The 14,186-nt window shown below is 35.1% G+C and overlaps 1 long non-coding RNA gene across 1 annotated transcript in view; it reads right to left on the bottom strand.

Annotated features, from left to right (window-relative positions):
• The window catches only part of LOC104866134, a 294,086-nt gene that overhangs the window by 13,114 nt on the left and 266,786 nt on the right, over nt 1-14,186 (bottom strand). Inside the window, exon 3 of the long non-coding RNA XR_004514669.1 lies at nt 12,151-12,293. This is a non-coding gene — a long non-coding RNA (uncharacterized LOC104866134). The remainder of the gene's footprint in view (nt 1-12,150; nt 12,294-14,186) is intronic.

Below are 14,186 nucleotides of genomic sequence, written 5' to 3'. Positions count from 1 at the left end.
TAACATACCTTTATTATTTCTTATTGAGTGTCTTCCACTTAACAAAGGCCAATCTTCCTACATTAAGCAACATGGGTAATGATTCTGTATTTGTTTCTTTCCCTCAACTTTAGCTTAAGATTTAAACAATAATATATTTATGAAAACATTATTTTGAGTACATAATGAATGTTGAATTAAAATATTAATGTAGGTTTCTTTCTTCTTGACTTTTCCTAAAAATATCAAATCATATTTTACAGAGCATAAATAAATCTTAATACTTATTCAATTATATTTTATTCTTTACTAAGTAGTTTTCTAGATTTTAAAATTACTGTGTACTCAATTTTAAAAGCAGACAATAAAAGTGCTTACTAGCATACATATGCTAGTAAAAATAACTAGATTCACAGAAATGTACATATATTGTGTATATAAAAATATTCATGCACATAATTTCTGTCAGAAGTTTAAATATTTTATATATATATATTTATAGCAAGACTAAATAATCAGAATCATAATTTTAAGGTTACATATGTATATTTGTCTTTATATTTATCAGCATTATGGGTATGTTTATCTCTGAACAGATGTAAGCTAATATTTGAACATTCATGTCTACCTCCTCAATGGCACAAAGAAATGAGAACTTTACCTTTTCCTTTTCTCTTCTTTCAGACTCAGTCCCAATAATGCCAATTTGAAAGAATTAAAGGTCTATACTATTTGCCCAAGAACTTGCATATTTCTAGTTCCTATCCAAAAGGAATTAAAATGTTCAGAACAATTAAAAACAAACCTTCAATGGTGTCCTGGAAATACTGAGAAAATAATCTTTTTACTACAGTGAAGGGAAGCTTGACAGATTCTATTACTTAAATATTACTTAAAATGTTGGGTAAAAATTATTACTTAAAAATGTTAAAGGCCTGTATCAAAATCACATAGGTGACCTAGCATTGAAAGAAAAGACTTCATTTGGGGCCCTGCCTTCTCTCATTGGTTTCATGAACTAGGGGCTTCACTTTGCATGCAGATAGGACTATTTGGCTGGCACTGTTTACTTTTCCTAAAAAACAAATTTAATTATTTGATACAATTTAGATGTTGAAAGGCAGAACTCTAGGGAAAAAGGACTCTATGACTATGGAACCCCAATTCTTTTTAAATGCCTAAATTGATTAATGGCTGGTAAGATGTGGCCATTGGAGAGCACGTCTGTCTCGCTTGACAAGTTGTGTCACCTGTAGGCATTTCTCTTGTGGCCATGAACAAAGTCAAGTGTATGACAGAGATATACATGGTTGAGATATATATAAGGAGATCAGTAAGATTCCTGTAACTTAGAACTTTCCCAGACTTGGAACATTAGTTCTTCACTATCCTCATGGTGGTGCCACGAATGTAAGCATTCCACGTCTGGAAGTGTTCTGGACTGAAATGACTATTATTGTGCACCTTTCTCTTTGGTCCTTAACAACAGCGTGATGTTAACAGATGGGTACTGAATTTCTCTTCCTACAGGCCTTTTAGGCCATACAAATGATGCTTAAACCATGGTTAGTTTAAAGTAGTCATGGAAGAAATATCCTCTTCTGGCCCTGTGGAGATTTAATGTCTCTTCTCTGATGCACAATTTTCTTCTCCTTTTATTTTTCATTTGATAACAAATAAGAGTCTTGCATCTTTTATAAGATTCTTTGTACTTTCAAATATTTACTTCTTAAACTAGGTTTTCAATGTTCCTGCTAAGAAACAAAAATACAAATATTCTCTCACCAGGAGTGATAAGGAGAAACAAAGCAGATCATAGTTCAGTCATGTCACATAGTGACAGGTTGTATTCTGAAAAATGTGTCATTGGGTGATTTTGTCCTTGTGCACACAACCCAGGGTGTATCTACACATGTTCGAGGGTTTATCTCACTACACATCTGAGGAACAATGGTACAGACTGTTGGTTCAAGGCTAACACCTGCACAGCACATTATGATCCTTTATACTGTGGGCAATTTTAGCACAATGGTTTAGTACCTGTGAATCTAAACATAGGAGAGAGACGCAGCAAAAATATGGTATAAAAGATGAAAAATGTTATACATACATGGGGCACTTATGTTGAATGGAAATTCTGGACCTGGGAGTTGCTCCAGGAGAGTCGGTGAGTGAGTGCGGAGTGCAAGCAAAGGCCTGGGGCTCACAGTGCACTGCTGCAGACTTTGGAGATGCTGCACTCTTAGGCCACGCCGATCTTTTTTCTTTTTTTCTTTTTTTTTTTTTTTGGCTATGCTAAATTTTTATGAAGTATTTTTCCTCAGTAATAAATGAACTTTAGCTTACTATGATTCCTTTACAAACTTATAAATAGCATTTTAAACTTCTGACTTTTGTATTAACACTTAGTTTAAAACATAAATACTACAATTGTACAGAATTATTTTCCTTCTTTATATCTTTATTCTATAATTTTTTCTATTTTTATGTTTACAACTATCTATTTTCTTTTTAAACTTTTTTTCTGGTAAGAATTAAGGTACAAATAAGGCCTCTCCTGAGTCAGGATTATCATCATCACTGTCTTCCTCTTCTGTATCCTGATGCACTGAAGGTCTTTGGGGGCAACAACAAGCATAGGATAGTATGTTATACTTTAAATAAAAACAGTGGGGAGACACAGACAGAGAGAGAGACAGGGAGAGGAAGAGGGGTAGGGAGAGGGGGAGAGGGAAGAGGGAGAGGGAACCCTCTATGCCCTCTGCTCCTTCACATCCCTGCTTCTTCACATTTGTGAGTTGTGTAGTAATCATAGTGACACTATAGGGACAAAACCTATAAACCAAAGATAAAATAAAAAATGATGTGCCAAATTGGATATTTATTTTCAGAATTCTTGTTGTCTGCGACAAATGAGCAAGTGCAATATATATTTTATAAGCTGTTTGTTAGATTTTTTTTCTTGCTTGCTCTCTAGTGCAATTCATAGCTTCTATGCATTTTTTAAAAAATTTCCTTTCATTTCAGGAGTTGCATCACTTGTAAGTTTAACCCAAACCAGTACACCTGGTCATTTTTTGGCAGGCTAATGGAACCTGAAGTTGGAAAATCTTTACATTGAAATTTCAAATAAAGTAGAGATTTTCTTAGTTCTTTATTGTCTATATTCTATTAATTGACAAAAATGTCTGAATGTTGGCTCAAAAACATGACATTCTTCTCACAAATGTGATGTATTCTTTTAGTTCTTCTACACTTTCCTCAAATAGCATTAAATGCACTCAGTAGTTTTCCATCTATTTTCACACTAATTCATGAAGCATTTGAATAGTAGGGCATGGTTATAAAACCTTAGTCCTTGCCACAGAGTTTATTAAGAAATACATATATATGTATATATATTTGCTGAATATTGCATGAATATATTAAGAAGAAATGTTAAAGCCATGAAACATACACGTTGTGTCTTGGAAATTCCCCTTTTTTGGCTACTGTGTAGTAATTACCTCCTTTGTTTCCTCAGAACTTGCATTGCTTTTCTGTAAAAGACCAAAATGTAAGTATTTTTGGCTTCACAAGTCAAACGTTCTTTATGAAAACTACTGGCTCTTCCAATGGAGCATAGACTCAGTCTTAAACAACGCATACACAGACAGGCAATGCTGGATTCCAAAAGAGAGCCCTTGTAAAAACAGACAACCAACCAGTTTTAGCCATGGGCCATAGTTTGTCAACCCTTGCGTGGATAAGCTTACTGCAGTAAAAGATGAGAACCTCTACCCCGTTTTCAATCATAAATTGAAAGACAGAGGTTAGTGAATGTCACCACATTCATCCTGCTGATGGTTCCCTCCACTCCAGAGCTTTGAATCTGGAGCAAGTAAGATTAAGAAGAGAAGAAAATAGAAGGCATTCGCTGTAGCCATGGGAAAGGGCTAAGCGGGCTTTTCCTGTATTAACACCACTGTGCTTCTCTTGGTTTCTCCCATTTCTGGAGCTCTATTTTTATTTTTTAAACTCCTAAAATATTGATTTAGTAGAAAAATCTAAATTTTCAGATTCATTTGCAAATTTGATCGAATCGTGCTGACCTGAATCATAGCTAGACTATTTAGACTAAACACAAATTTTCCAAAGGCCCCATCATTCCCGATTGCCCTCCCTCCTATGGGGTTAAGCAGCAGTTGTCATTTTTAATTATAAACTTACTGTTGTTTTCTTAACTTGGACTCCACTTATTTACGTCCCCTGCCTACTTCATGTAGAGACATGAAGGTTCAATTACTGATATCATCATAACATTCATTTTTCATATGACGCCTGCATGTAGAGCCTTTGGAATGTTCAGTAAGCATTCCCCCTAACCCAAACGGAACAACAATCCAAAAGTCAAGATGAATTATTCTAAACACTGTGTAGAATACCGTCTGTTCTTAGTCACTTTCTCACTGTTGGGGCAAAATGTGACAGATGCAATGTAGAAGAGGAAAGATTTATTTTAACTCAGATTATAGAGGTTTCAGCCACTCCAGGATAGAGCAGTGCAGCAGAGGGTACCACAGAAGAGAAACAATCTATGGAAGGGTAGGCAGGAAGTAGCAGCCTTCTCTCTTTCCCTTTTATATCCATCCAGGCTACAAGGCTACTATTGGTTGTTGCCACTCACACCAGGGGACCCCCCTTATCAGTTATTTTGTCACCCACAGTATGCTAAACCAGTCACTGGCTTATCCAGTTCTCACACCCATCACTCAGCCACCTCCCCAAAGCCCCATCTATGAGTGCACGGGGCTTTAGGAGACATCTAGATAACACTATCTTTATTTTATAAATTCTGAGTAAGGAAATAATGATTCTTCTTGTGACTGTACAAAAGGAGGGGTGTTCTTATTTGGAAAAGAAATAATTCTCCTATTTATGCTACTCTTGGGACTTTCTCAAAAATTATGGTGCAAAACACATTCTGTGGTATTCACTTGGAGCTGTGGTTTCAAACACAAATTTGACACTTGTTCCTGTTTACTGTATCAAAACACTGTCCTTGAACCTATTATTAAGTGGGCTGCTTCATGTCTGTTCGGTGACTAAGTGGAGGGAGCAACATGCATGAGATGCAAATGGCCCTTCTCTTCCCTTCTACATCTTTAGCCCCAGAGGAGTAATTTTTATTTCCTGTGGAAATGTGCACCAAACCATATCCTCGTGAAAGGAAGGAATTCCCTTGTAAAGTAAGCTGTCTTTCCTGCAGGTTCACAAGTGAAGGCCAAAACAGGTCAGCTCCTTTGGTTTTAGCAAAGATAAGTCAGTCTAAATCAAAGTTCTATATTGCAATCTCATTCCTGCAGGTTTAATACCTGTTTCATTATCACCTTCACCAAGAATAAAGGAAAGGTTTGACTTCCATTTGCATAACTCCTTTTTCTTTCTTTAAAATAATTTTCACAGGCCAGGGAAGAGCAATATTAATGGGCACCATCAGAAACACCAACATAGGTAAGTAACAAACTATGCAAATTATTACTTGGAGGTCACATCTCTCTGACATTTGCTTTTTTCTTCATTTTAATCAATACATCAATTTTGATCCCAGTGTTCAAAGCAAAGAAGATTCCCTACACAAATCCAAGGTTATGCATTAGCTTCCTGTTAAGAACTATTTAAGGCCTTCAGTTTCCTGGTGAAAGGACAAACCATTAGTCTTCCTGAAAACTTGCTGACACTGAATCACACTTTGCTTCTGCTTAAATAGCACTGAGTTTAGCATTTAAGGAGTAACATGAGATTTCTAGTCACTTGAACAGGTAGGTATTTAAAGTCCTCATTTGAGTACGAAGGTATCACTAAGCCTCTTCCAATAAACAGGGACAAGGGACAAAAGGGTTAAATGCATCCTCAAAGCTGATTTTTATGACATACCTCAAAGAGTTCTAGGAACCCCAGTCAGAAATTCATCTCTGCCCAGCTAAATGGCCTTTGATACTGCTTTTCTTGCCAGTGAATATGCTCTTTGCTAATTTCCAGATTACATCTTTTAATTGATTTTTCATCCTCTGCCCTCTGGAGCCAAATTTTGGTGTTTTAATATGGGTGCACTAAGAATTAGTCAGCATACATTTCATTCATGGCCCCTAATAATTGTAATTATCTGATGCATGATATAGAATACATTTCAGTAACCACAAGGCTATTATTATTAAGTGGACTGCATTGTCACAGATTATAGTATAATTATATCTTAATTCTAGAAGCACTAGTCTGCTTTAAATATTATTTAAGAAAAAAGAAATGAGAAATAAAGTTAACTAATAGAAAAATATAATGCATTTTTTACTTCACTCTTTAAAAGAGATATATAAAGAAGTGATTTAGTTGCACACATTTTGAAAATACGCACAATAAAGTACATGGTGGAATAAAATAGTGTGGAAAGTAGGAGAAACATGTACTCAATAAAAGTAGACATTTCTTCCTTTATACATATTCAAATTTTATACTCTCATTGTGAAAAATAATATGAATAAGTGATTTTTAAAATTGTAAGTGGATTAGTGATTTAAAAATCCAATTCAAAATTATGTTTCTATATGCTGTATTTTCTAATATTCTTGTAATCCTACAGCTACTTTGCTTCTAAACATGATGTTAAGGCACAAATGTAGTGGCTAGTCTATGGTATTAAATCCTGTCATCTTAAATTTTTAAAATAATTCACAAATTTTAAGGTTCTTGAAGAAGGTGTTATATAAATACAAAATAATATCTATTAAAGTTGGTTTATTTGTGAAAAAATTTCATAAATAGTTAAATCTCATAATCTTATTTTTCCCTATCCATAGAAAATCTAATCTCAAAGAACTAGGTGTAGAGGTTCCATTTGACTCAACCATCCCTCTGCTTGGTATCTTTCCAAAAGAATGAAAAGAATCATACCACAGTGATATATGCGCACCCATGTTTATAGCGGCACAGTTTTTAATAGCTAAAACTTGGAAACAGCCCACCTGCCCATCCAATTGGAAACTGGATAAAGAAAAGGTGGGTTTTCTATAAAAGGGAATACTACTTAGCCATAAAGAATGAGAAAGTAGATTCATTCATAGGTAAATGGGTACATTTTGAGGATATACTCCTGAGTGAAATAAATAAGTCACACATGTGTAAATACTGAATAGTTTCTCTGATGTGAAAAACTAAAATAGTACTCAAGATCCTAATGGGTTAATTAGCAATGTGAAACAGGAAGGAAAGGACTAAAGGTATAAGGACAAAAGGGTAGGGGAAGGGAAATAAGGGAAAGGGAAAAAACATGAGAAAATGGAAAAATGGAAATAAAGTGTTTGTAGGTGGGGGGGAGGGGGTGAAGGGAGGGCAGGGACAAGGGGAAAAATGAGAAGCAAGATCTGTCATGTAAAGGTACAAGATCCCAGTAATGAAGGTAACTGTACTGTCTACCTAGAATGTACCAATAAATTCAATTTAAACAAAAAAATGGAAATAAAGTATTTGTAAATAGGGAAGGGAGGAGGGGGTGAAGGGAGGGCAGGGATAAGGAGAAAAATTGAGAACCAAGACCTGTCGTGTAAAGGTACAAGAGCCCAGTGATGAATTTAACTGTACTGTCTACCTAAAATATGCCAATAAACTCAATGAGAAAAAAATAAAATCTATCATGCATATATCCCTTTGAAAAGCTAAATGCAAAATTCTAATGATACATGAAAATTGAGAGTATAAACCAAAATACTACGTAAGAATATTAAAAATATTAGAAGATTAAGAAAAATCATTGCTGCAGGATTTTCAAGTGAAAGTGTTTCTTTTTCAAGCTTTTATTAATAAATACTAATTGTATAATTCTTGATGAATTAATTTTTTAAAAAATTCCTTACATGCAGATTTTTACTTATTTAGCTATGATGGTGAGAGAACATTGCGCAGTGGGAAAATGTTCACTTTGGGTCTGTTACCCAGGTAAATATTTACAAACCTATCAACCTGGCACTGATTTTTATGAAGTGAATGAGTGAAAGCAAGAAATCTAAATCCTATCTTCTTCTTCTGTAGAAAAATATTTGCAATAGACACTTCAGCAGAGAAGTTGGCTAGTACGGCTAAGTAAAATGAATGTACGCATAGTGTTTTGCTGCATGGTAATTCCTCCACAAAAATAAAAGATCTAGGAGGGAAGAAATCATAGTTTTTGAAAGTTTTCTTAATTATATTCCTTATGTCATTTTTATGCTTATCACATTATAAACCAGTCTATATATTTAAAAAAATATATATACTTCAAACTTACGAGTAAATACAAGCAGTCCTACGAATTCCATTTCACCATAGTAATAAATGCCTGCATGATTTATGGACTGTATATGAAGTAAGTAAACCCCAAAGGAGTCACTTAAAATCCTCTATTCAAACCTATATTTTTAAGAGGCTGCAGTTACCTATTAATATTCTTATCTTAATTTGATTTTTGCCTTAGGAAATTGAGTGAGCGAGTAGATAGTCCTGTGAGCTTTTTCTTCTTGGCCAGAACCACGATCATATACAATACACATACAAAAGCAACTCCCAGTACCATCTGTAAGAAAACAGCTTAGGGAAAGCTAAAAACTTTTAATTTCCCAATTCCACTATCAAGCCGCAGCTGCAGGAACAAGCCTGGGTCTTTGTCAAGCTACTCAGCTTGCTTTTGGTTTCAGGCACTGGCATAGCCTGCTCTTCAAGGGAAGGGAAGTGAGTATCGTTAAGTGTGAAATTGTGTTTTATGACTGTCTCCTGCCTTTAAGCAAGACTAAGAATCAACATACTTCCATATTTTCTGAGACATATAACACCCTGGAACGGCCACATGGTGCTTCATTACAGATTTTGTACACTTTCTCTAAGAATTATCTACCAAACAATATGTGGGAGTTTGCTTTGTACTTTAATTTTAAAGGCTATTTAGCAGAGGGCTGCTTCTGCTTCTCCCTTGTGCCTAGCAGCCAATCTGTTACCATGTCTGCTAGGTCTTACCTAGAAAAAAATTTCTCCCTGCTTTCAGTACTGCAATTCTAGAAATTTCAAAACCATTCTGTGCTTGGATAAGGAAATTAGAGAAATCACTATGGGGCCAGTATGTGGAGAAAGTGCAAGAGGAAGGGATGATATACAATGGGATAATCAGGGACAATTCACTGAGAGGAGATATAAAAAGACATAAAGACATGAAGAAGTGACATTTGGGGCAGAATAGAAGAAAACAACAGAGCAAAAGGAAAGTAAGAAGAGCAAATCCAAAGGCAGGGGCAGCCAGTGTGGCTGAGCACAGAGAGGAGGAACAGGGTACAGCAGAAGGCATCAGATTCTGTGAGGTTTTGTAGAGAGAGTCACTGAAAAAGTGCACATGGGGTAGAAGAAAAATGGAAGACAACTCCAAGCATTTTCATCACTGGAAATGGAAATGGAGTTACTATTAACTGACATGAAAAATATGATGGGAAAGCAAATAGATAAATGATAATGATAAACATAAATGGATTAAACTCACTTGTTAAAAGAAAGGGCAAACAGATTTATGCATCTGATTCATAGTAACATGACAGTCTTCAATGAAGATATATATACATATATATATACATATATATACATATATTTACAAAATGATTCATATAAAAGTACTTCTTCCCTTTAAATATCAAGCTTCTTACAATTTTCTATGAAGGTCTCAAGGTAAGGAGATATTTTATCACACTTTAAAATATGCAACAATATTGTACATCTAGGAATTAGAAAGAGTCTAAAGGAAATTTAAATGACAAACTTACCTTTCTGAAAATTATTTTGATGTGATTTTATAAAAAGTTTACAAAGCACTTAATTCATAAATGCCAGCTTATTATGCCCTAAGTGTAATATATACATGTATATAATGTAAATGTTGTATCATTAACATTAGTAGTAGTAGGGCTAGCAACTCAATCTCCCTATGTGTGCTAAAATAGCAAACTTTCAATTTTATTGTTTTCTGAAATCTAGTACCTAATTTTAATTGGTTTTGTATACCAAAATAAATTCAGTGATTTTAGGTTTACTTAAATAAATAACATTAGAGAAAGGCAGTTTTGAAACATTGGAATTTTTAAAAAATTAACTTTTGGGGGAACTTAATGAAACATAGTTTAAAAGTTTCTCAATTCATGGTGCAATATTAAGAATTCTTAGAGGACCCTCTCTTTAATTCTCTACTCTCCACCCTTTTCCCTCTTCAGAGGCAACCATTTTATCTGTGATTTTTGTCTCGTGTATATTTTTTTGTGAAATGGGTATCATTGCTTTTTTCCTCTGCAAGTATTTTTACTTAATGTAAATAGGACTATACAATAGATCTCATTATATTTTGTTCTATTTCATTTGTAACATTCTTTAGGATCTTGCTATGTTTTTTTTCTGTAACTTCATTGTTTTGTTTGGGTTTGTTCCTGCCTTAGATTCTCCAGTGCTGGGATTACAGGTTGTGCCACCACGCCCATTACTTCACTGATTTTTTTTTTTTTTTTAAATTATTCCTTAGGATTTGTTACAGACATAGTCAGGGCCCCAAAAGATTCCTTTGCTCTCCCATGTAAGTGCACACCTGTGAAATTCCAAATGACTTAACTTGCCTTTCATTGCATGAAGGCTTTCTATGGCCTTCAGAGACCATGCTACTGCTCACAGGACAACTAAAGAGCTAAGGGAAAGTCTCAGTTAATGGCTGATCAAAGTTGTTGTAGGAAAACTCCAGCTCTGTCTCTTGTCCCTGGAGAGCTCTTGGCTAGAATTTCTCCCTGAGAGACCCCAGAGTTTACCCAGACAGTTGTGTCCCAGAAGCTGGTAATTGAATTGATGTTTCATTATTTATTGGCTACTACCTTCCCTTTGGTTTGGCACTTTCCACACCCCTACCTGTTTTCTGCACACCCTAAATATAGTATCTTTGTTCCACAGTTTGCCTTTATGTGATTCAAAACCAGAAGAGTGCTCCACTTACTTTGTTCTATTAACCTATCATCCCAGAGGTGTACTTGGTTTACATCCTACTCACCAAGCTGTAAGAAGCATCGTTATTGACTTAGAAGACAATTTTCCTTTTTACATACAGATGCCGGAATATTTTAGGCATTCACCTTTTATGCAATTTATCCAAGTGTGGCTAGATTCCTTTCCAAAATCATACATATTATTTTCATGATCTCACTACCTTGTCAGATCCAGCCTACTTATTTAATAAGTGATAGAAGCTTATTGATGTCACAGTGTGAATTCCTCGAGTTATTAATTGCATTTAAGTTATCTTTATAAGCTTTCAGCCTCTTGTTCTGGGAATTTTCTGTATAGATCCTTTGTCCATATTTTGAATATATTCCATTGAGTATTTTGGTACATCACAAAATTCAGTTCTGTATCAAACTAAGGCATAGCAATGATCAATTCCCAATCTTTCATCTCTTAACTTTGTGGATGGTATATTTTGAACATAAATCCTTAGTTTTGTTCAATTATTCAACTAATCTATGATCTGAATGGGCCATTTTAATTCCTCGCCACACCTAGTCCATGAAGTCACATACATTATCATGTATTACCTTTTGTCTTCACCTTGATGTCTTTAGTTATTCTGAAAGTTATCTGTATTTATGATTTTTAAAGATTTCATAGTATTTGTTAACCTATACCTACACAGATAGTAAATCACACATTACTCAAGGATAAATACAAAAGCAAAAGAAATGGGAATTAACAGCAGCATCCCACTTGTTTTCAATGCCTCAATGAATACAATACTGAGTTACTCGTCTTTAAAGGCCAGTTTTGAGCTTAAATTAGGCTGAAACTGCTGGATAACATTTTCTGTCCTTTAGTTTCTATTTCCCTGGTTTTGGTGTCTGCTGATAGGAGAATTATCCCCTTGAAGAGAAAGAGTTTTTTCATCAACAGACGTGAAGAGTCTGTGATTGCACATTTTGCCTAATTTTTTCTCCATGATTTCAGATTCCACAGCTATATTTCTTCTCTGTTCTCCTGAACTAAACTGGACACCACATCCAAAGATAGAAAAAGAGCCTTGCTTGCTCTTGCTGTCACTAGGTTAATCCATGAGACCAGCTGGACTCCAGAAGTGTCCAGGGAGGATGGGATTCTCACCTATTCCTGCAGTCACTCATTTTGCTGGGGCTCTTGAGTTCCATACATTCTCAAATGTGTAGTCCATGATTCAAAAGAAGATACAACCTCCTGAGCTAACTTCATCTTCATATCATGGAGTTCAGCTCTGTCTGTTTCTTTCTCTAAAAAACAAAATACCTTTTAGAGACTGAATACGAAGCATTAAAATTCTTTTAAAGATTGAGTTAGATTTCAAGATAAATCAGAAATATTACACAAATATTACAACCAGAAATAACACACAAATGCAATTACACAAACTCAAAATTATAAGATACTGTAGTTTAAGGTGATTAAATGGGATTAAAAAAATATATATAATATATATGTATCTATATATGTATATATATGCATTATATATATATATTAGAGTGAGAGAAGGGTAATGGATAATTGTGAAGTTAAAATTTCAAAACTACATTTAAATGTTGGATGGAACCTCAGCCCTCAATTGCTCAAATCCATTGAATTAGGATTATAGGAAGAAGACCCATGAGATCTTATTAAAAATTCCTGGGCACCGACACCAGAGATTCTGATTCAGTGGGCATCTCTGTGGGGAACTAGAACTGTAAGTCATCCATGTTTGTTTATCTAGTTACTGCAAACCAACTATATCATAAAAATGAGAAAACACTAGCACTAAAATGAACCCTGTAGCAAGAATGAATATCGCCTGCTTAATATCCATTTTCTTGTTCTTAACTTGCAGGTAAAATACTTCATATCCCAGCCTCTTACGCGGAAGGGTCATTATGTAAATCCTACTCAATGAGGTGTAAATGAGAATGAATCAATGGGAAGTTTCTGGTAAGCTTTCTGTGGGTGGAGCAGATTCTTTGTTTGTTTTGTTTTTGTTTTTTTGAGATAGGATCTCACTATGTAGTTGAGACTGACCTGGAACTCACTATGTAGCCCAGGCTGGTCTTGAACTCACAGTGATCCTCCTGCCTCAGCCTCCTGAGTGCTGGGATTACAGGCCTGCACCACCACGCCCAGCTGGAGCAGATTCTTTATTTTACTTTATTTTTTTTAGTTTATTGGAACATTTTAGGTATACAGTACAGTTACATTCTTCTCTTTTCTCTTATGTATATTTTTTCTTTTACTAAACCCCATGCCATCTTTGCCTGCTTGTAACATACATATGATGGTAGCGCACACGTGAAGTAAGTATGAGAAGAAGCCCTACACAAAGCTGCAGTCCAAATAGAAAGACTGAAGGAGGATTGATGCCCGATGACCTCATGATGCTATGTTGCCCACGCTGCACAGTCTGCTAAGAGATCTAGTTATGTCAGAACAACAAATGTCAAATTTTTCATAGCTATAAGCCCTTAAAATTTATTTTGTGAAGTTAGACATACACATGTATGGGCACTTGTGTTTATGTGTACACATCTACTTGTAGACACACACTTAAATATTCTACCAGTGAATCACAAGAAGGAACAAACATACCACCAGACCTAAAGCATGAACTTCCATGGCTCTTTATCAGTAAGTCTATGACACACACTGTTAGTGAAAGCTGTTATCGTGACAATGAACAGAAGTAAAACTTAAAAGTGAGAATTTCTTCATTTGTTTAAACAAGACATCATCAGGGTACAGATTTTCCTTTACGCTTTATGAGCTCTACTTTCCTCTTTCCTTGGCGCAAACTTTTTAAGCAATCAAGGATGGCACCGAACCTTTTTGAACTTGCCCCTACTAACTTAAAAATCCAAAGAAGAAAGAATATGCTTCCTTTTTTCTCAATAGTTGAAGCAAGAAAACTATGACTATGTTTCATTGGTCTCACAGTGAAAGATCACAAGCACATTTCTAAACCAAACAGTGGCCACCGAAACAGTAATCTGATTGGCTATGTGTGCCACCATTAGAGTGAAAGGACGAAGTTAGTTTGATACAAACACCACATACAAAGAATGCATAAAGAAAAGTGGATTTTGTTGTTTTGAAGTGGATGGGTGGATATAAGACAAAAAAATAGATGTCCACCAAACCACATC

This window comes from Fukomys damarensis, unplaced genomic scaffold (assembly GCF_012274545.1).
Source record: "Fukomys damarensis isolate Sample0158 unplaced genomic scaffold, DMR_v1.0_HiC HiC_scaffold_28, whole genome shotgun sequence".
Classification (NCBI taxonomy): domain Eukaryota; kingdom Metazoa; phylum Chordata; class Mammalia; order Rodentia; family Bathyergidae; genus Fukomys; species Fukomys damarensis.
This window is presented reverse-complemented; position numbering and strand designations above follow the sequence as displayed.